This window comes from Anopheles gambiae, chromosome 3 (genome assembly GCF_943734735.2).
Source record: "Anopheles gambiae chromosome 3, idAnoGambNW_F1_1, whole genome shotgun sequence".
In the NCBI taxonomy this organism is placed as follows: Eukaryota; Metazoa; Arthropoda; class Insecta; order Diptera; family Culicidae; genus Anopheles; species Anopheles gambiae.
The window spans coordinates 42,510,986-42,529,801 of NC_064602.1; the positions used below are offsets into that span (position 1 = coordinate 42,510,986).

The 18,816-nt window shown below is 38.3% G+C and overlaps 1 protein-coding gene across 2 annotated transcripts in view; it reads left to right on the forward strand.

Moving 5' to 3' along the window:
* Positions 1–18,816, forward strand: part of LOC1279182 (leucine-rich repeat-containing protein 15) — a 164,636-nt gene that overhangs the window by 15,561 nt on the left and 130,259 nt on the right. The window contains exon 1 of one of the 2 annotated variants that reach the window (XM_061662139.1): positions 2,670–2,685. The exons of the other annotated variant lie outside the window; for it this stretch is intronic. The gene's annotated coding sequence lies outside the window, so the exon portion shown is untranslated. Of the gene's footprint in view, positions 1–2,669; positions 2,686–18,816 lie in introns of those variants that run through there. 2 annotated transcript variants of the gene reach the window in all.

An 18,816-nucleotide genomic window follows, 5' to 3' on the forward strand; every position in this document is an offset into this window, starting at 1 on the left:
GTTTCGATCGGTGTGTTTATTTTTTTGCTTTCCCTTCACTGCTTCCAGCACCGTTGGACCGATTGGGATGTTATTTCGAGCTTAGCTTTTACTCGTGTTGTGTAAGGCTTCCCTTTACGCCAGTTATCAACTGGTTGTACGCATCTATAACCATAACGGTTGTGCGAGAAGCAGAGCAGCAATCCGATCGGTTTTGGGCAAAAATCAAACATTACGAAAAATCGGGAAAAGACGAAAGATAAAGATAAGATTTTAGTCGCTACTTCAGTTCGAATAAATGGCTGGAAGGGGGGGAAAAGGATACGTTGAAGTGGAGTCCGGATGAGTGGTAGCAGCAAGCGTACGAACGTTGCGAGTAAAGCTCTCAGCTTTACGGCCCATGTGCTCCGTCGGATCAGTTGTGGCCATTGCTGCCTGCTTGCCTGGTTGTAAGTGAAAGTTCAGTATCGTCATTACGCCCCAAAATCGAAGCTCAAGTGGCCGGAAAAGTGGAATTTGCCAATTTTATCCATCGCCCACCGTGCGCCTCCACTTTTCCACCGTCGTCGTCGGTTTGTGGTTCCTTTTTTTTTGGCCAAATGTTCTCCGTTTGCAATTGCCCGAGACGGGATGCTGAATGTTGTCGTACGATGGTAACGGGGATGGTGATAAAGCGACCGCGTAGGAGGTTAATGGAACGTATACGCTGAAACGATTATTTAATCGTTTTGCAATTTTGGATGAGTGTCAATCAATTTCGGTTTCGGAAGGTGAAACGCTCTCACTTGCATTGGAAGTTGATTGAGGTAGCGTTGAGGAGTGAGGAGGAAATTACGATCGGTATGGATAATGATGACATTTGTGGTGTGGTGTGTGAATGATGTGCAACGTATAAACAGGAGCTAGGAAAATACGGGGCTGTGTAAGGTACGGTAAATGTAGGTCAAACATTTGAAATTTAAAGCTCGACTAAACAAAAGCTCTGATATTGCGAAGTGCGTTTTGTAACTGGTACAGCAAATGTTATGTTTGAATGTTGCCTTTGATTGAAGATTGATTGATCTCAATATGATTTGGTATGATTGGTTTTGGGACCAAGAACGACTCAGATTTCTGCCGTGGCCACAGTGAATTGGGACAAAGATTGTTTTATGTAACTTTGTACTGTCATCTCAATCAGGCCGTATGGCCCAGTGAAGATTAACCATTAAGCAACAATAATAATTATTGTTACAAGAAAATTAAAATTTAAAAAAAAATAAAAGAAAATTAAAAATAAAAATAATGATTTGAAAATACACCAGAATATTTGTTTAAAACTTTAATTTATCAGAAAATATCCTACAACAAATACAGTGGAGCGCCGTTTATCCGAGTACCTTTTATCCGGCTTTCCGTTTATCCGCGCTGTTGAGAAATGACAGTTCAATACAAAAGTGACATTGCGTTATGAGGAGGATATTTGAAAAAGCGGTTATAAGAGCAAATTGTCATTACAAAAACACTATAATGCATGGCAAATTTTAAATATTCTCTTTGGAAAAAACATAAAGTTAGTAAAAACTGTGTTATTTTTATCAAAAAATAAGAAAAATTCCAAAACATAACCAGGAATTGGTGATAAACTATATCATTTTACTCATTATCCGTGTTATTCGCTTATCCGGGTGAAGCCCGGATAAACGGCGCTCCACTGTAATTGTGAATTTACAAATAGGGTATCTGTACCAGTATTCGGCAGTGTATTTGTTTTCGGCAGGGTAACTAAAAACGTGTAATTACGCAAAAACACGTCGACAATTTTGTCAACACATATTGTTTAAATAAAGATATGCTGATTTGTGATTCATATACGAAGTTTCACATCTTTTCCTTGCATATTTTACAAAATATCAAACAAAATGTGCAGAGTTCAACATGTTTCGGCAGATTTTCTGTCAGCCAATAGTTCGGCAGGTTTCATTATTGAGAGAACCAGAGCACTTAAACAATGAAAGTGTGGTTTTTATGAGAGATTCTATGGTTGCAGATTTTATACTAGTCCGCTGGGAATTTTAAAATAACTAAAAACAAGCAATTATTGACTTTAAATGCTGCCGAAAATAGGTACATGGTAAATGTTGATTTTTGACAGATCAATGCTGTGGGCTCCTGCCAAAGATAGTATGCCAAAGAAAGGGCCATCTGTATATTATAATAAATCGATACAACAGAAACCATGAAAATATTTCCATGAGAAGTTGTGATCTTAACAATTACAGAAAAAAAACGCAACTTGAAACATTTTTTTATCTTGAATGATTTATTTTTATGTACAAAAAATATCATAATTTATGCACGAACTAAATAATGCAAATTTGAAAATATGACAAGAACATAATTAGGGGACTCAAATGCTTCCAAAATCGTTTAAACATAAATTGATTGGATAAAGCTTTGACTGACCTTACTTTTCTTCAGTAATTTAATGCAAAGTAAGCTATCTAGGGCTATTCAGATAAGCTCTAAAAGAAGAAAAAATCTTCGGAATAATTCATACTCTTAAACAATAAATTGAATTTTCTCTTTTTTAGGCGAATGATCTTTCTCTAAGCATTTTCATACAACACTTCAATTCATTTGCATGTTATATTTCCCACTCTCTCCTTCCTCTTTCCTATCAGGTCCTTCCTTCATTCGTGATGTTACTACAATTCTAGAAATAAGGTAAAAAACGCAATCTCATTCGCTTCACAACGGAAGGTTAAACGCCGTGGGAAGCGAGCTCCAGTGCTGGAAATAATCCAAATTGGGTATCCCAACAGAATTATGCAAATTTTACAACCATTTTCGCCACCAATCATCCACAGCATTGGATCGCCACATCCAGCATCCCAGGCACAGACACACAGCCACACATACACACCTCGTCTCATCAGTTTAATAGTCTGCCAAATGATGGAAACTGTCATTTTCATGGAAACGTGATCCAGCGTGAAAGCGCTTATTTCACCTCCAAACTCTGTGAGGACGATGCTCGCAGCAAGTGAGTCGTTCCGGTTGGATTTGTTGTTTTGCACTCGAATCCTGGTTTTCACTCGTAACTATCGTCTCATACCCCGAAAACAATCATCGAAACCACCGCTGCACGATTTTGGCGGTAATCGAGTGAAAAGAAAATGCGACTGGTCCACCTGGCAACCACTGGGATCAAGTAATGGTAATTCGAATCGATGCTGCAATCTATTCGATTTGCTTTTCTTCGATTTGAAGCTGAAATTCACTGGCATTTCGTAGAACATTCATCCATATTCAAATAAACAAGCCCTCGGGCAGAACCCTGTCAGCAATGGCCTGGAAAAACGGTAGCTTTTGCAATGTAAAATCCCTCACTGCGTTGAATATCTAAACAACCAAAATGCAACCGCTGCAACCTGCTCGACAACAAAAAAATGCTCACACATCAAAGCGACCAAATCGCTTATCTCTTCACCGGAGTGATGATGGAATTAAGCAATATGTTGATGAGAGTCGATCGGATGTGTGTCAAGCAGTAGTGATTTTCGGTGAAATTGAGCAAACTACAGCGAACGGGATTCGGAGATTGGAATTTCGGTGAGTGTATATATTGTCAGTTCGTGGTAGAAGCAATAGATGTGAACCATCCGGGCGTTTCGTATGTTTGGTGTTTGGTGCTCGAGGGCATGCTTTTGCCATACGATACACCACACCACTTAAAAGGATGATGCATTGAGCTAGAAGCTATCCACTTGAATGCGCCAGTTTTGGGATGTGCATACACCGTGTAGTGTAGTTCGTGTTCCACCGAATTGGTAAAATAGATTGCTGCAAAGAGTAGGGAAGCAGCAGAATATCATGAAAACGGGTCTCATCATGAATGTGCATTGGTTCGGAAAGGGAGCAATAAAGAACTAGAGCACTTGATGGGAACAGTGTACGTGGATTGATTTCCCCATTGCATCGTTTGAGTAATGCGTTGAAAATTGTCTAGATGTTGTAAGTCATGCATATAATGAAGAGAGTTTTATGTAGAACTATATATAATATTGGTAGAGAATTTTTACAAATGCCGAAATGTTCGTTAAACAATAAAACTGTAACCATAGCAGCAATAAAAAAAACTAAGCGAAATAATTTAGAACGTTGAGAAATGATCACGAGCTTTCCATTGCAAATGTAAAGCATACTTCCTACACATGAAAGCAAAAAAAGAAATTGAGTGAATTTGTAGATTACATTAAACATCCTCATTAAAAAAGCATAAAACGTATTTGGTAGATTAGCAAGTTTCATTATGTGCATCGTACAGAAAATAAAAATATCTGAAATCTACTAAAGGTGCTGCTTCGAATTATGGTCTATTACAATTGTATTCAGTATGACAAATTAACGCGAAATTCTAATCTTATCGTCTGGCTTAGAGAGGATAAATCATAATGAACAGCGTGAGCATCAATGTTGTTAGATTGTTTAATAAATGATGTTGAACGTCAGAATGTTAGAATACAAGCTAATAACATGAACAATAACAATAAAATAATAATTTGTACAAGTTGTTGAATCAGTATAGTGATAATGTAGTATAGTATAGTAACCTCGACGTTCTCCTCGATACAATTGGTTTTCAATACAAAGAAATTTGGTACAATTTTCATCATCATATCATCATTTAACATTTTGAGTGTCATGACTATCATATATGATAGCCAGAGATAATTGACTTTAAATCTTAATAACTCGTAACAGATGAAGAGGTGTATTATCATGAAATTTCGCAAAAAGAACAACAAGTGGTAAATAACTTTTAATGTGTACGGTTTTTGCCATTCTATATTTTTTCTTTTCCTAGAATAATTCATTGATACCCATAAATGGTCAAATACCAAGAATATTTAAAAAAAACTAACAACTCCATCGATGAGTATAGTGCACCCATATATATTTTAGTTATAATGTGAGTTTCCTAACCCTCTAATATACATCAGATATTAGTTAAAACATTATATTAATGTCAACATACGTTGTTTATACTAGCTTTTCAATTAAGCATCTCATTGAAAACAAATCTGTACATAACATTACACTGGTGTTTTCGCAAATATATTGATCAAAACAAAGCAAACTAATGAAAACACAACAAGATATCATCCTAAATTGTATTAAAAATCATCATTTTTATCATCATTTAGTTTGTTTATATTCAATTAGACTTCCCTGGGGCCATGGCTATCATATTTGATAGCCATCAAAAATATAAACAAAAAGTGCTTGTCACCCAGGGAAACATAAACAAAAATGTTCTGACACGCAAGTATTAAATGATTGAAAAAAAACAAGGTGATTGAAAATCACATAATGGTTATAATATTATATTCCTGAAGTAATGATTAATATTCATTTAGTGCGATTTTGTTATTCGGATAAATAAACTACGCACAATACTATTTCTATTTGATAGTTTTGCATATTTGTACGTCTATTTTTTGTTTGGATAAACTTTCCATTCAGTAAAACTCTTTTACTTTAAAGGTTGGTCATTATAGTAGTTATGCTGTTTGAAAATAATGATTATATGTCATATACTCGTAAACCCAACTGCTTAGAAATGTGATTGTTTTAACACTAGAACCGCCGGACTTTTCAACCTTACTAAAACCGCCATATGGGACAATTTTGTCCCATTCATTATGTGTACATATTTAGACATGTTTATTATTTTCTAAGGGTTTCATGTGATAAAATAATTAATAAACTCCATAATTAGGTAAAATAAATCTTTATAAGACGACGAACCAGTGCTACTAATAAAATTGCGCTAGAGTGTACGGTAGAATGCTTTTATGGACTAGCCGATTGAATATAGCGAAAACATAAGCACGTAGTAAGCAAGAGTAAAAGCACGTATGTAGTTAAATACTTTCGCGCACTTTTATTGTTCTATTCGTATTGACATGCCTTGTCACAAAATGCGTACACGCCAGTGCTGCCAGACTTGCAGAAGCACACCCCTCACTCGTTGACAGCAGGGATGCCAGCCATCACAATTAAATTTGCTTATGGGACAAAAATGTCCCATATGGCTGTTCTAGGATAAAAATGATTTTTTTAAAGAACCATATGGAATACAATAATTTTTTTTAGCGCATTCGAAAGTTCGTTCAAAATAAATAAAAGTCAGAAAATTTCAATGGTTTGTCACGACGGCAAGCGGAATAACACACATTTTTCGAGTGCGATGGGACAAAAAAGTCCCATCGGCGGTTCTAGTGTTAAAGCGATACTACAATATAACTAAAACATATTTGTTCACCTCATAGTACCAGACTATCAGCAGCAAATCAGTCAGACATAGTACCATCCCATGTCAGTAAACGATTCAAGTTCGTGGAACATCCTAAATGCTAACTTTTTTTTTGCAATATCCAATGATTTGTTCGTTTGAGCAATACAAGCAAAGCAACCGTGCGGTTCCTACCAAAGCATGCCAATCCGTCTGTCTCGGGTTTGAGCACAAGATGAAGCATTTTTTTATCACCAATTATCGATCGTAAACCCCGTTCGGACCGAATATCGATTGCTCGTTCGAAACCGAACGCTGCAACAGCAGCTTGGGCTTAACGATGATCTTTGTTTATTTTCTCCCGTTTTCTCTTTACTTCGTATCTGCATTTCGCCTTACGCATTGGACGGTGATGATAATGTGTGAAAGATTTACGACCCCATGGCCCAACAGCCTCATTGGGACGGCGTTAAGGAGCCTTGTGTGTTTGATCCTATCGCTACACCGCTCGAGGCGTATCTAACCTGCTGACTGACTGGTGCGTGTGTGAAAGAAAGATATTTTGAAAGCCAAAGCAAAAGACCAGTCGTAGAAATTTGCTCGGAACGCAGCAGTAAAGGGTTGCAACCGGGTCGCCTAATACATATTCAGCGGTATCGTAGATGAGGTCTTCTCCTTTTTTACAAGCATCGTCTCAAAATATCGATCAATGTTTATCACATTAACGACAAATTGGTTTACAGAAGCGAATAAAACTTAAAGCCTAGCAACGGATTTGAAATGCTGATAACTATCGGAGGTAGGTGGTTCATTACAAATACTAAACCTCGTCGAACTATCTACAACCCCTTTTACACACGCCGTTACACGAACCGTAGGCTGATGGGAACCGCTCAACCCAACGATCGATCGATCGATCAATGGATGGTGCTCGTTGTTGACGTTTGACTTGTGCAGTGGGAAATGAATGGTCAGATGATGATTAATTGATAAACGTCCAGACCACCATCGTGTGGACCATATCGATCGTGCGGAATTCTACCCACCCACCCATGGTTCCAAGGTATTCCATGGTCAACTAATGAGTTGGAATCAATTAGACTGATTTACGCTATCGCAACAACTTCATCAATGAAGCGAACGCGTACATGTGCTGAGTTCACGTTTTGTTCGGTGATTTTCGAAAATTAGGTAAGGAAGAATAAGAGCATCAAGCAAATCAATACTTCGCAGACGGAAATTCTCCCGGAAAGCTGTCCACCTTGCCCCCGTTCCATTCCAATTCATTGTAACGAATTATAACGTTTTCATGACATATTTATAGAAGCTGTGATTTTCCCTTAACAGGCTTCAGAAGGGGTTTGGTTTGGTCTGTAGCTGGGATGTTGTATTTTCGTTTCCAAACAGTTCGTGCGAACGACTGAATCTTATGCTTTACGCTTTAATGTGAAATTTGCTTGCCTTTGGCGCTTAACAGCAAAAATTCGCCAAATTACGTCAATCTGGTGTGAATAGAAAATGGTAGCAAAACATCCCGTACTCACACACATACCCGCACACACATACAAAATCACGCTCCGACCGGCGTTGAGTCGTTTAATCGCCAACTGAACGAGGCCACCGTTTTGTGGAACATTTGTTTCTTATTTACACATTCCCTTCCGGTTGTTGTTATTTTTCCCGGGAAAATGCTCCCGCTTGCTCCATTTAGGTCCGCTCACTCCCCTCCCCTATAGAGCAACCCGTGTATCACAAAAAGTGCCGTGAAAACTTTTCTTTTTCTGCCACATTCCTGGGAATCCCGGACATTTCTTTGCCCCTGCCCCTTTGCGTTTCTTCTTAATTTTACCCCTGCTGTTCACTTTTCACGGAAAAGCTCGCACTTACGTTGTCGCTTTTCCGCCGGAACTACGTTAAAACCGTCTTTTAGTGTGTGTGCGCCTCTGCGCTTGTGTATGGCTGGTAGTGTATGTGCGTGTGTCATAATGGTATGAGAGTTTTGTCCTTCATTCCTGCCGGTTTTTCACCCCTTTTTTCCCTGGCAAAGTTATGCAATTTTTTCGTAGCATCCATTTCGCAGGAAGACGACGACAAGACTTTTGTTTGTTTGATTGTTTTCTTCGCCACTTTATACTTTGCCTGCTGGGCGTGTATGTGTGTGTGGCAGTGTGCTATCCTTTTTTGTTTTACTTCATCCGCTCTTGTGTCTTTCCTATCATTTGCTCCGAATTCCATCCGGCTGCATAGCGCACACGGACTCGATCGGAATACAGATGACACACACAAATTTAGTGGAAGTAATTTCAATTTGTACCAGCAGCGAAAGAGTGATGAGAGTTTTGTTTTGTGTTTGTGCTATTTCGTATTGCAGTTTTTTTTTCTTTTATCGCGCAATTCCAACCGTATGAAGGATCAGAGCAATGTTGTGTGTATGCTTTTAGCGAGTTTGTTTGCTTTGCAGATCAGATTCGTGAGATGTTTTTCGGCGTTTAGTTTTTTCTTCTGCATGCATGGAATGGAATTTAGGTGCGTTAACGTGCGGCAGATGTGGGAAATCTTTTTAATGCGCACAATTGCCTTACAATGCCAATCATTGAAGCACATGTTGCGAGAATGGTAATAAGTTTGGTCGTAAATATTTTATAAGCCTTTTCATAGAAATGGAACTGATTAGAGTGTTAATGTAGTGTTCTGTGACATGAGTAATTAATTGAATTAATTCATCACTTATAGGTTAAAGATTCAAGGTCACAATATTATTTCGTAGATTGTTGATATAGCTCTGGAACATCTACAGTTACTGTCGCTATAGAAGGAAAAAGAAGAACGTAATACAATTTAAAGGGGTGGTCTCGTGGTACAGTCATCAACTCGAACGACTCAATAACACGCCCGTCATGGGTTCAAGCCTAGAATGGACCGTTCCCCCGTAGCAAGGATTCACTATCCGGCTGCGTGGTAATGAATAAGTCTCGAAAGCCTGTATAGGCCGGCATGTCCGCGTAGGACGTTCTGCGAATAGAAGAAAGAAGATAAAATTTGTAAAAAATCAATAATCTATTTAAGACCATCGAATATTATTTTAAATGTTTTTTGCCACAATTTCTGAGTGATGCTAGTTTATGGGGCACTTACCGCTCTTTAAGATATGATTTGTACGTTTTGAACTATAATTATTTTTTTTGTAATTCTTTAAATTTAAATTTCATTTAAAGTTATATTTTATCATTTGAGCAATTTAGTCAATAAGGTTGCAATTTGTGTTTCAGATTGTTCTTATTTCGTCAATTTATGAACAACATAAACATAATTAGTCCTTTAAAGATTTTCATGTTATTTTATTGGAAAACCAGTATGGGCACTGCACGATCTATGCTTCAAAGCTTTTTTGCCTATGTTAGCATCAATTTTTGATTGTATGTACACAAAAGTAACAAACTTACCTTTGTGTTAAAATAATCTTTAAAACAAGTTTTCATGACTTTTTTTAAAGTCCATCGTTTGTATATTGCCAATTATTAGTTATTAGCAATCTGTTTTATGATTCGAAATGAAAACCAATGCGGTGTAAATTCTTTGCCGAAACGATTTATTGTTCTACGTTTGCCAAAAAATTAGTCTTCGATTCCCGCTTTTGGTTTAGAGAGCATCTCCGTGTCCTGTCGTCCTTTTAATCCTTTCCTTGCCGAGCCGAACGCGATCGGTTGAAACCCGAACCGATATCTTACATATTTCAAAACGCGTGTTTACGACAGGTCGTTGGGTACCTTGCGAAAATGGTTCCAACAAATGGTGTTAATGAGAAATAGCTAGTGCCAGTCCTTTAGCATAGATCTGGGTCTATTTTTACTGATTTTTTCGTATTAGAACCCAAACAATATTCCTTGCAGGTACGCGTTTACAGATAATGTTAACCATGTACATTCAAACCTTTAAACACGCCTTCTCAAAAACCTCGCATATTGAACGAAATTTTTACTCGTTTCATATAATCTGACTGGTGAGTATGTGTGCATAATACAAGTTTTGAAAAAGCCATAAGTGCAGAATAACATAAAAACAATAAACATAAAAAACATTAGCATAACAATATCTTTGGCTCTGCCATTTGTTCAAATTGTGATGGTGGAAATGGTGATCTTTCTAATTTTATCATGTTAGTAAGCTAGCGAGTCGCCCTTCGAAACGAATGTATCTTACTACTCTGCAAGTCAGTGCTTCTCTAGAAACAGATCATCATTATTTATTGTAAAACGCATCCCTAAGATATGAATGAAGTAAACAAACAACTTCCGGTAAAACTTAAACAATCTATATATTATCATTATTTCAAGGGATCTACTACCATACGAAATGACCATCAAACGAGTAGTGTTTGGAAGTGAGACTAAAAAGAATACAAAAGCACACACCATCTCACGGTATTTGGATGTACGAATAATCTTCAACAGGCAATTTCTCAAATACTGTAATTTTCTTTTCCAACCCGCATGGTACAACTTATCATGGCGAAAAACAGTAGACATAATCGTTTTATTTCCCATAGACCGTACCATCCCCACGGCACATAGGACAGTTGAAATTTGGATCTGGCTTCATTTTTCAACCATTTGCACCAACCGCATGCTATTCTGGTGGTTCTGTTTTTCCTGAACCCGGAAGAATATCTTTTCAGCCCACTGGGTCGGTGGGTTTATATGCCACCTTAGGATCACCACAGAGCGAACCTTCATCATGTGGAAAATATGAGAAACAACAGTCCTATCGGCAATGCTTAATACTGTTAGTGTTGGTGAAGAGATGATATTTTTTCATAATCTGTTTCACGTCGTATGTTTTGTTGCTCGTGCCTTTGCACATTTTGGATTGCTGTAGTTGTATTCGTTGTAGTTTTTCTGATGGTTGTTGCTCTTTTTTACTTTGTACTATTTTTACTTATTATCATGTCATATTCTTGGAATATCAGCTAGGGATTAAATATGAAATGCACAGTGCGAAATACAGGGTGTGTAATTAAAAACAAAATTTTGGTATTACATTTTGGAATGATTTTGGCATATTTTTTTAATTCCGATAAAAGTTTAAAAATATAAAGAAGTAACATTCTGCTTTAACAACATCCAAAACCTTCTTTAAATTCGTGTGCAAACATCAAGGAATATGTATACCTTAGTAGTATACATATAACCCCTATTCAATGAATCACTAGTTTTATGTTGCACTAGCATCTTGGAGCTCTCGAGCTCTTTCATCAGTCTCCACCGTAGTCTTTCCCCTCCGGTAGCCACTCATTGAAATTCAAGTGGATATAGCTGCTTTAAAAATGTGTCTATAGTTTCTGAGGTTTTATCTCAACGCGCCAGAGTGCCTGCTGGATGTCCTTCCACACGTGCGCGCCTCACGTATTTGGAACTCTACGACCAAAAACCGCAACGGCACCACTTCAGACTTCAGAGCTGGTTGACCTATTTTGTACTCGTCTCCTTTCCCTGCCCGTTGACGGACACAAAAAAAAAAGAACAAACGGAACCAACCCGAATACTGTCCGGAAATAAAAATTGAGCCGGCGTTGAATTTTTCCTGGGGTTTCGTGGTCGAGAATTTTCTACTTGACGTTCCGGTGGACACTCGAGCGAGAGGTTGCCAGATTTCCCTTCCGGCCGTTAACCCTATCTCAAGGGTAACATTTCACTGTCCAGCTCTGCGAACGGCGAGGTCCGAGCGAGAAACCAACAACATTTTGGGACGGTGCCGGTGTTGGATAAATGTTATTTTTTCCGCGAAAACTTTAGTAAAATCTCTACTGGGCACACAAACTGGTGGCACAACAAAATGCCACTGACACAACAGTACGCTTGGGGGAGTTTCCTGTAGAGCGTCAGCTCCAATCGGGACTCCAAGTGTCGAGTGGAAATGATTGGCTTAACGCTTTACAGCTTAAGCGTCCCTTCTCACCCGAGCGCACGCCGGAGGCTTCATGAGTCCACCAGGAATAACATACACACACAGCCACACATATACACTTCAGAAGCGGAAGTAAAAGCAGATGCACTCTCTGTCCGGCACTTACGATCGACGTTCGAGAGCCATCCATCCGGCTGGTGGTGGGAGTTGCATTTACTGCACTTTCCCGCCATGCAACGTTCATCCATTGGCCATTGTTTTAGTGATTTGCTCGAATGAGCAAGTGCCGCTACGAGCGCAGCACACTACGAATGACAGCTGACAGTTGGTGCAGTGGCTTAAGAAAACTCACCCACCCAGCGCCGTTGCTACATGCGAGATGAACTCGTAACTGGAATGAAGCTGCTTGCCCTTACCAAGTGGCAGTGCTCTAATGAGGTACCGAGTTCTACGAAGAACTAACGGTGTCGTAAAATTCAATTTCCCATCGAAGAAAACGTACAGGCAGACGAAGGTACTAGTGCAAGGTAACACGTCCCACAATGCAAGGTTTGCAATTAAATGGGATTCTAGGGTTTGAGCGACGTGTTTTAAGAAGCGGTAATTGCAGGACCGTTTGCGACAGGACCAGGTTTACAATAAACGTCATCAGCGGGATCCGACGTGTTCAACGTGGGGGTTTCGTTGGTTCACCGAGCTTAACAGGGGCTGCTATGGTGGTTTTTTTCGCTTTGTTAATCCTGCTGCATGATCCTTCTGTTTGGTGTCGGTAATGAAAGGATTAGAAATCAATGTGGGTTAGGAATTAAATTTTACCAAGTATAAGGTTCAGAAACAAGAATATAAAAATATCAATTTGATATAAGGTTAAAAATATTAAGATATATTTGGCTTTAAATAGAACTAGACGAAAGAACTCCGTTGGAGCCAAAGCCTCTCTAAACTATTCCAACAACAATAACAATTGAAATAGAAATGCTAAGCTATGGTTTTAATTATTTCTCGATAAAACGGCATATTTCTTGCAGGAAATTATTTTTATCAATAGTGATTATTACATAATTTACTACAAAATAAAATATTAATGTGCCCGAAAAGTTGTGGTTGTGCACTAAATTGAAAGTTAAATTAAAACAATCAGAATGGGTTATTCAAATGATGTTACTTAAATCATATACAGCTTATCATATTCATATTTGAATGAAGAAAGTATAATATCATTGAAAAAAGATTCATTTGGATTATTCAAACAAAGTTGAACTCAATTTAGTACTTGTTGAAAGTGTCATATATTTTAAGTGCATGAAGCGTAAATACCAAATTCGCCCAAAAATAGGCCCCAACGGAATGTAGGTAAGTTGGATTCAGCTTACCTAAATCGGTGTTAGATGTTTTCCTCTATTTTCTTACACAATACTCTTGCTTGTAGCTATCTCATATAATACACATTCACCATACAGGCGTTTTAATTTAAAAGGGCATAATATTAGGTAACATCATGCAAACTATCGCACGATGCGACCACAATGCAAGGAAACATCATTTCATGCTAAAAAGCATCCTCACCGCACCCATCAGCCCAAGTCCATATTTGTTCAACAAACATCGAAAGCCACCGGCACCGGAGTAGGTGGCAAAAACTCATTTGAATGTGTTGCCTTCGTTCTTTTACCCGTCCGGCAATGAAATGTGGTGTGCACTACACTATGCGGCAGCACTACGCAAAAGAACACACCTTTCAGGCTAGCACAAATATGTTCAATTAGTGAGCAACAGCAACAAGACATCCTGGCCAGGCAAATTAATAGAAGCTCCCGCACTCAGCAAAGTCTCACAAGTGTAACACGCTGGCAGACAGAACAACCGGTGGTTTGACCCGTTTCTGTACGGGGTTTCCGTTGTTGGACGGGTGAGCCGTTTTTGCGATGGGTCCTGTCGGTAGCGGTACGTGCCGGCATTCTAAAACCACCAACCTGTCCGACACGATGTGTGATATAGAAGGCGCAGCCGAGTGAATCGTACAATTGGCATTTCCAGCCGGCAATGCTACAGGATGCCAGCGGGCGTTGCTCGTGAGGTGTACGATTTCTTCACGAGCTGGCTGTTGGGCGTCTGGCTCGGGTTAAGGTGTGCACGGATTAGAACAAATGGTCGCACCGTAATAGTTGGAATTGAAAGCCTTGGCATTTCGGTTGATCCTAACCGATGACGCATGCCACATGTAGATGCCAGAAAGTCACAATGGTGGAAGTTGTGGCCAACTAACCACAGCAACCTTTTCCTTGAAGTAATGTTCTTCTGCCTATCTTTGTGTGGGCTTCGGGTGATTTGGTAGATGCGTAGATCATTGGATTGTTTGAAGCTACATCACTAACTTGTTAGTGGTTATTTAATCAAATGAAATGTATTTGTATAACTGTCAAGTCTATGCATAACACCTTAACATATCTTATTTCATTTAATTTAACAAATAAGATTCAATTACTGAAACACCATGATTGTGCTACGTTTACAAACTCACGTAAAGGAAGTGAAAGAAGTTCGTGATCACAATGGGTTTATGGCTAGTGAGACTCATTTAGAAACGAAAGCCCACGTAAGAACACACATACCAACTCACATACGATCTTTGGCACGTTGTTCTTCCAGCATGGGACATATTTTTAGCACAATAGTACCTTTTGCCTTTATTCAATTCCCGATGCTCTATTATTAGTAATGTTTGGGTCTACCCGCAGTCTACTTAGTATACGAAAAAAAGAAAAAAAAACAAGTTAAAGTGCCCGAAAAAGAAGCAGCCGGGACATTTCACCGGAATTAATCCCATTTACTTAGCCGAAACCCGAACATTCGCCTCGAGGCTGTGGGCGAGTTGGTATAATTACATTTCGCTTGCGACATTTCCTTCTGCCTGTTTTTGCCTCTGCGCTACTGTTTGTTTTATGCGTGATAAAAATTACACTTTTTCTGAGATGTTGTCTTGCTTAGTATTTTTAGAACAATCATTATGATAAATGAAATTATGGCACACGTAAACACTGCAAGTGAAAAGTTGGCTAATATAGGCTGATAAGAAAAATAGTTTCGGTAGATCCACGGCCCTTTTGTGTAGTCTTCTGTTGCTTAAAGTTAACAACTCATTTTTCAATGCAAAGAATTTAATTCACACAAACTCAGTTTCATTCTCGCATTCGGTTTTGGACCAAAACTGTTGTTTTATAACCATTATGCACCACAACCATTCCTGCTAGCACTTGCATTAATGGTTTGCGAGGCACATTTTAAAATTCATTGTTTCGTCTCACTGTTCCTCCCAGCGGTAGTGCACTTGTGACATCAGCAGTAGCAGAACGAGATTGTGCATAAAAATTAAAATTAAAAACATAACCTTCAAATCATGGACTCTTTTCACAGGCGCACCAAAAAGTCTCTGAAGCGCTTTGCAAGGAAATGCGAGCTGCTGTCAGAAGTGTTGAAATAGAACAAAAAAAAAAAAACACACTCACTCTAAACAAGACAGTAGAGAGAGTCCTTTGAATTTTGAAATTTAGTTGCAGCGAACAACAACGTGCTGCTCCGGTTGCTGCTACTGCTTCCTTGCTGTGACAGTTATTTAACCACCGGCCTCGGGCGAGCGAACTGGGCAAGAAAGAGTAAAGTAAAAAGTTGCACATACACCCCGAAGTGAAAACGGTTCTTTTACTGTGGACAGCTCGTTGAATGATTTATGGTTGATTTACATAAGCAAATAGCAACGGTTTCGTACGTAAGAACGACAGACGGTTGAGTCGAGCATACAACAACAAAGCCTCCAGCTAGGCACACTAGCTTTATGGACAGTCTTCGGACTTAGAACTTCCCATATGCTTTTTCAACGTCTTTTTCAGTTCGGTCAGTTGGGTGTTGTTTTTTTTTTGTTTTGATTAATGTTGAAAAAATCATCAACTCCATGATGCAGAAAGTACTACACACGTCTAGTCCCAAGCTAGAAAATGCACTTCTGACACTTCATCAACGCGGTAGATTTTATTAACGAACTCCCTCAAGTGGTCATGAAAGTTCTTGCTCTTCATTAGACACGACTGTCGTTGTGCGACCTTTCCTCGATGCAAATGTTGGGTGGACTTTGAATTACTTTCAACTAGCATCCGTAATGAAGCTCTGGACGTGCTACGGCGGTCTTATACATAACACTTTGTTTGCATTTCCATTAATTAAAATCATGTTGCTCCCTAGCGACACCATTGCAATTGTGCTGGCTGCACTGTACAGAGCAGTTAATGAGTGATAAAGAAGTTAGATAGTTGTGGTAGTTCAGGGTGGAAAAGCCAAAGCAATTTTCTACCCTATTAAAGTGATTGATAGCTTCAATGCGATGAAAGAGTGTCCAATTCCTCATAAAAAGCGAAGGAAATCAAATAAAGTCGAAAAATTTTCATGTCGACAATTATGAAATTTAAATGAAAAGAAATGGAGTGAAGAAAAAGAAGTTTATTTTTGATTTAGTTTCCTGATGAATTACTAAAAAATAATTCAAAATTCAAAATCCTGACCATCCAGGCGAACTAATCTGAAATCCATGCGTATGTCTCCATTAATCTACTTTAATAAATAAATGAAAAAAAAGTTTTGCAAATTCTGTTTTTGTAATATGATTTTAGGTTAGAGGTAGAACATTTTGTTATGATTTCGATGAATATAAAACTTATTAAAGTCCAGTAATCTACAAACAATTTTTAATTTTTCAACACAATTAAATAATTAAATAACATAATAAATAATAAATTTGAGCGGTCCCGTGGTACAGTCGTCAACTCGAATAACTTAATAACATGCCCGTCATGGGTTCAATCTTAGAATGGACCGTCTTCCCCCCCCCCCTTCCCCCCGTAGCAAGGATTGTCTATCTGGCTGCTTGGTAATGAATTAAGTTTTGAAAGCCTATACAGGCCGGCATGTCCGCGTAGGACGTTATAGAGATATAGAAGAACTTAATAAATAATAAATAAGCAGTATTATCAACGCAAACATTAAGAAAGAAAGTAAAACAAAGTCAAAACGATCTCCTCAGAAATGTAAACATGATGAGTAAAATCCATAAAATTTTCCAAATGAAAATATAACCCTAGGATATTAATATTAACAGCAAGTTAACATTTTTGAAGTAAAAATAAGTCTAGGATATAATGTAACAATCAAATAAAAATGTAATAAGCTTGAACCATAATAATTGATTAAAATATAATAAGGTTTAGAAAAACATATCATTAAGATTTAAGTTGACAATTAAGCTAAAAAAGAATCATGCTAATACTTGAACTACAAAATGCTCCCACGACTGCATCGTTTTAAATTATAACGACTGCTACAAACGAATCAGATGTTCTACCTTTTGTACCTTTCTCGTTCAAGAGCCTTCAAAGCTGCTGATGATTTGTATAATTTGTTTTTCGAGTGTTTCCACGAGTGCGCACTTTCTTTTCAGCTGTTTAATCGCTTTAAAATCATTCCACACACACAAGTGGTCAAGACGCAGAGTTACTGTTCACCATTGTCGCAGCATACAAATTAAAGAATCCACAATAAAAGCAAGAGCAAAAGAGGAAAAGGTGGAAAATTAATTTACTACCATCGTTCAGCCACAACAGATTACCCACCCAAAGATGGAGCCGATTTTTAAACGACTTTTTTGTGCCGGTTTCTGGTTTTCCGGCTTTACTTTGTTTATATTTCCCTACACAACCTTAAAGGTAGTATTCGGATTCGGTAGCTTCAAACGTCAACCACTTTGGAAGTCCTTTCCCACAGCAAGGACCATTAGGTGACGGAAAAAGGTGATGATAATTTCCGTCCTCTCCACGTTCATAGCTTGACGGCTGAAATTAGTTTACCCGGAAGGTCGCTTCGGTGTGGATGCTTCGATTCAAATGGCACCACATCCGTAAATGTCGGCCGGCATCTCGTCCAATTTTGAGCCATTTGCTTGTTAATGTTTCGAAGCGAATGTTTTTGTAAGCATCCTAATAAGCGAAGAGAGTTTCATTTTGAGTTTAGAGCTAAGCACTAGATGGTTGAAAATTGAGGCTTGAAAATTATTAAAATTATAATTAATTTGCATTCTGCTTTAGAGACATCCTCTTACAAAATCAAACAAAATCTAATTTGTTATTCAAATAACATCGCGAATAAAACTACAAAAATATAATGTAGCTTTAATGCAAATACTTGTAAGAACTGTTCTGTCAGCATTCACTATCCTTGTTGCAAGATGGATTTTTAAACCACTTTCTTATTCAACTCAACTACTGCAAGCTACACAAAGCATAACTGTCAAACCTTCATTTCAATTCCGCACCCAACCAATCCAATAAAAGCAGAATATTGTTTCCAAAAGATTGAAACATGATTAAAGTGACCTAGCTTATGTTTCCATTCGATTTAGAAAGATCGAAACATACCGAGCGCTTACTTGCCAGCAGCGTAAAAGTTGATCCATGACCTACGGGACCCCAAGAATGGAATGGTAGCAAAGTGCCCCGTTTTACTCTTTCTCTTTTTTCACCGCGCGAGACGATCTCTTCAGGACAGGAGATACATTTACAATGTTTTTTGCTACAAGATGTTTCTACTTGTGGGAGCTGATAAAAAAGGAA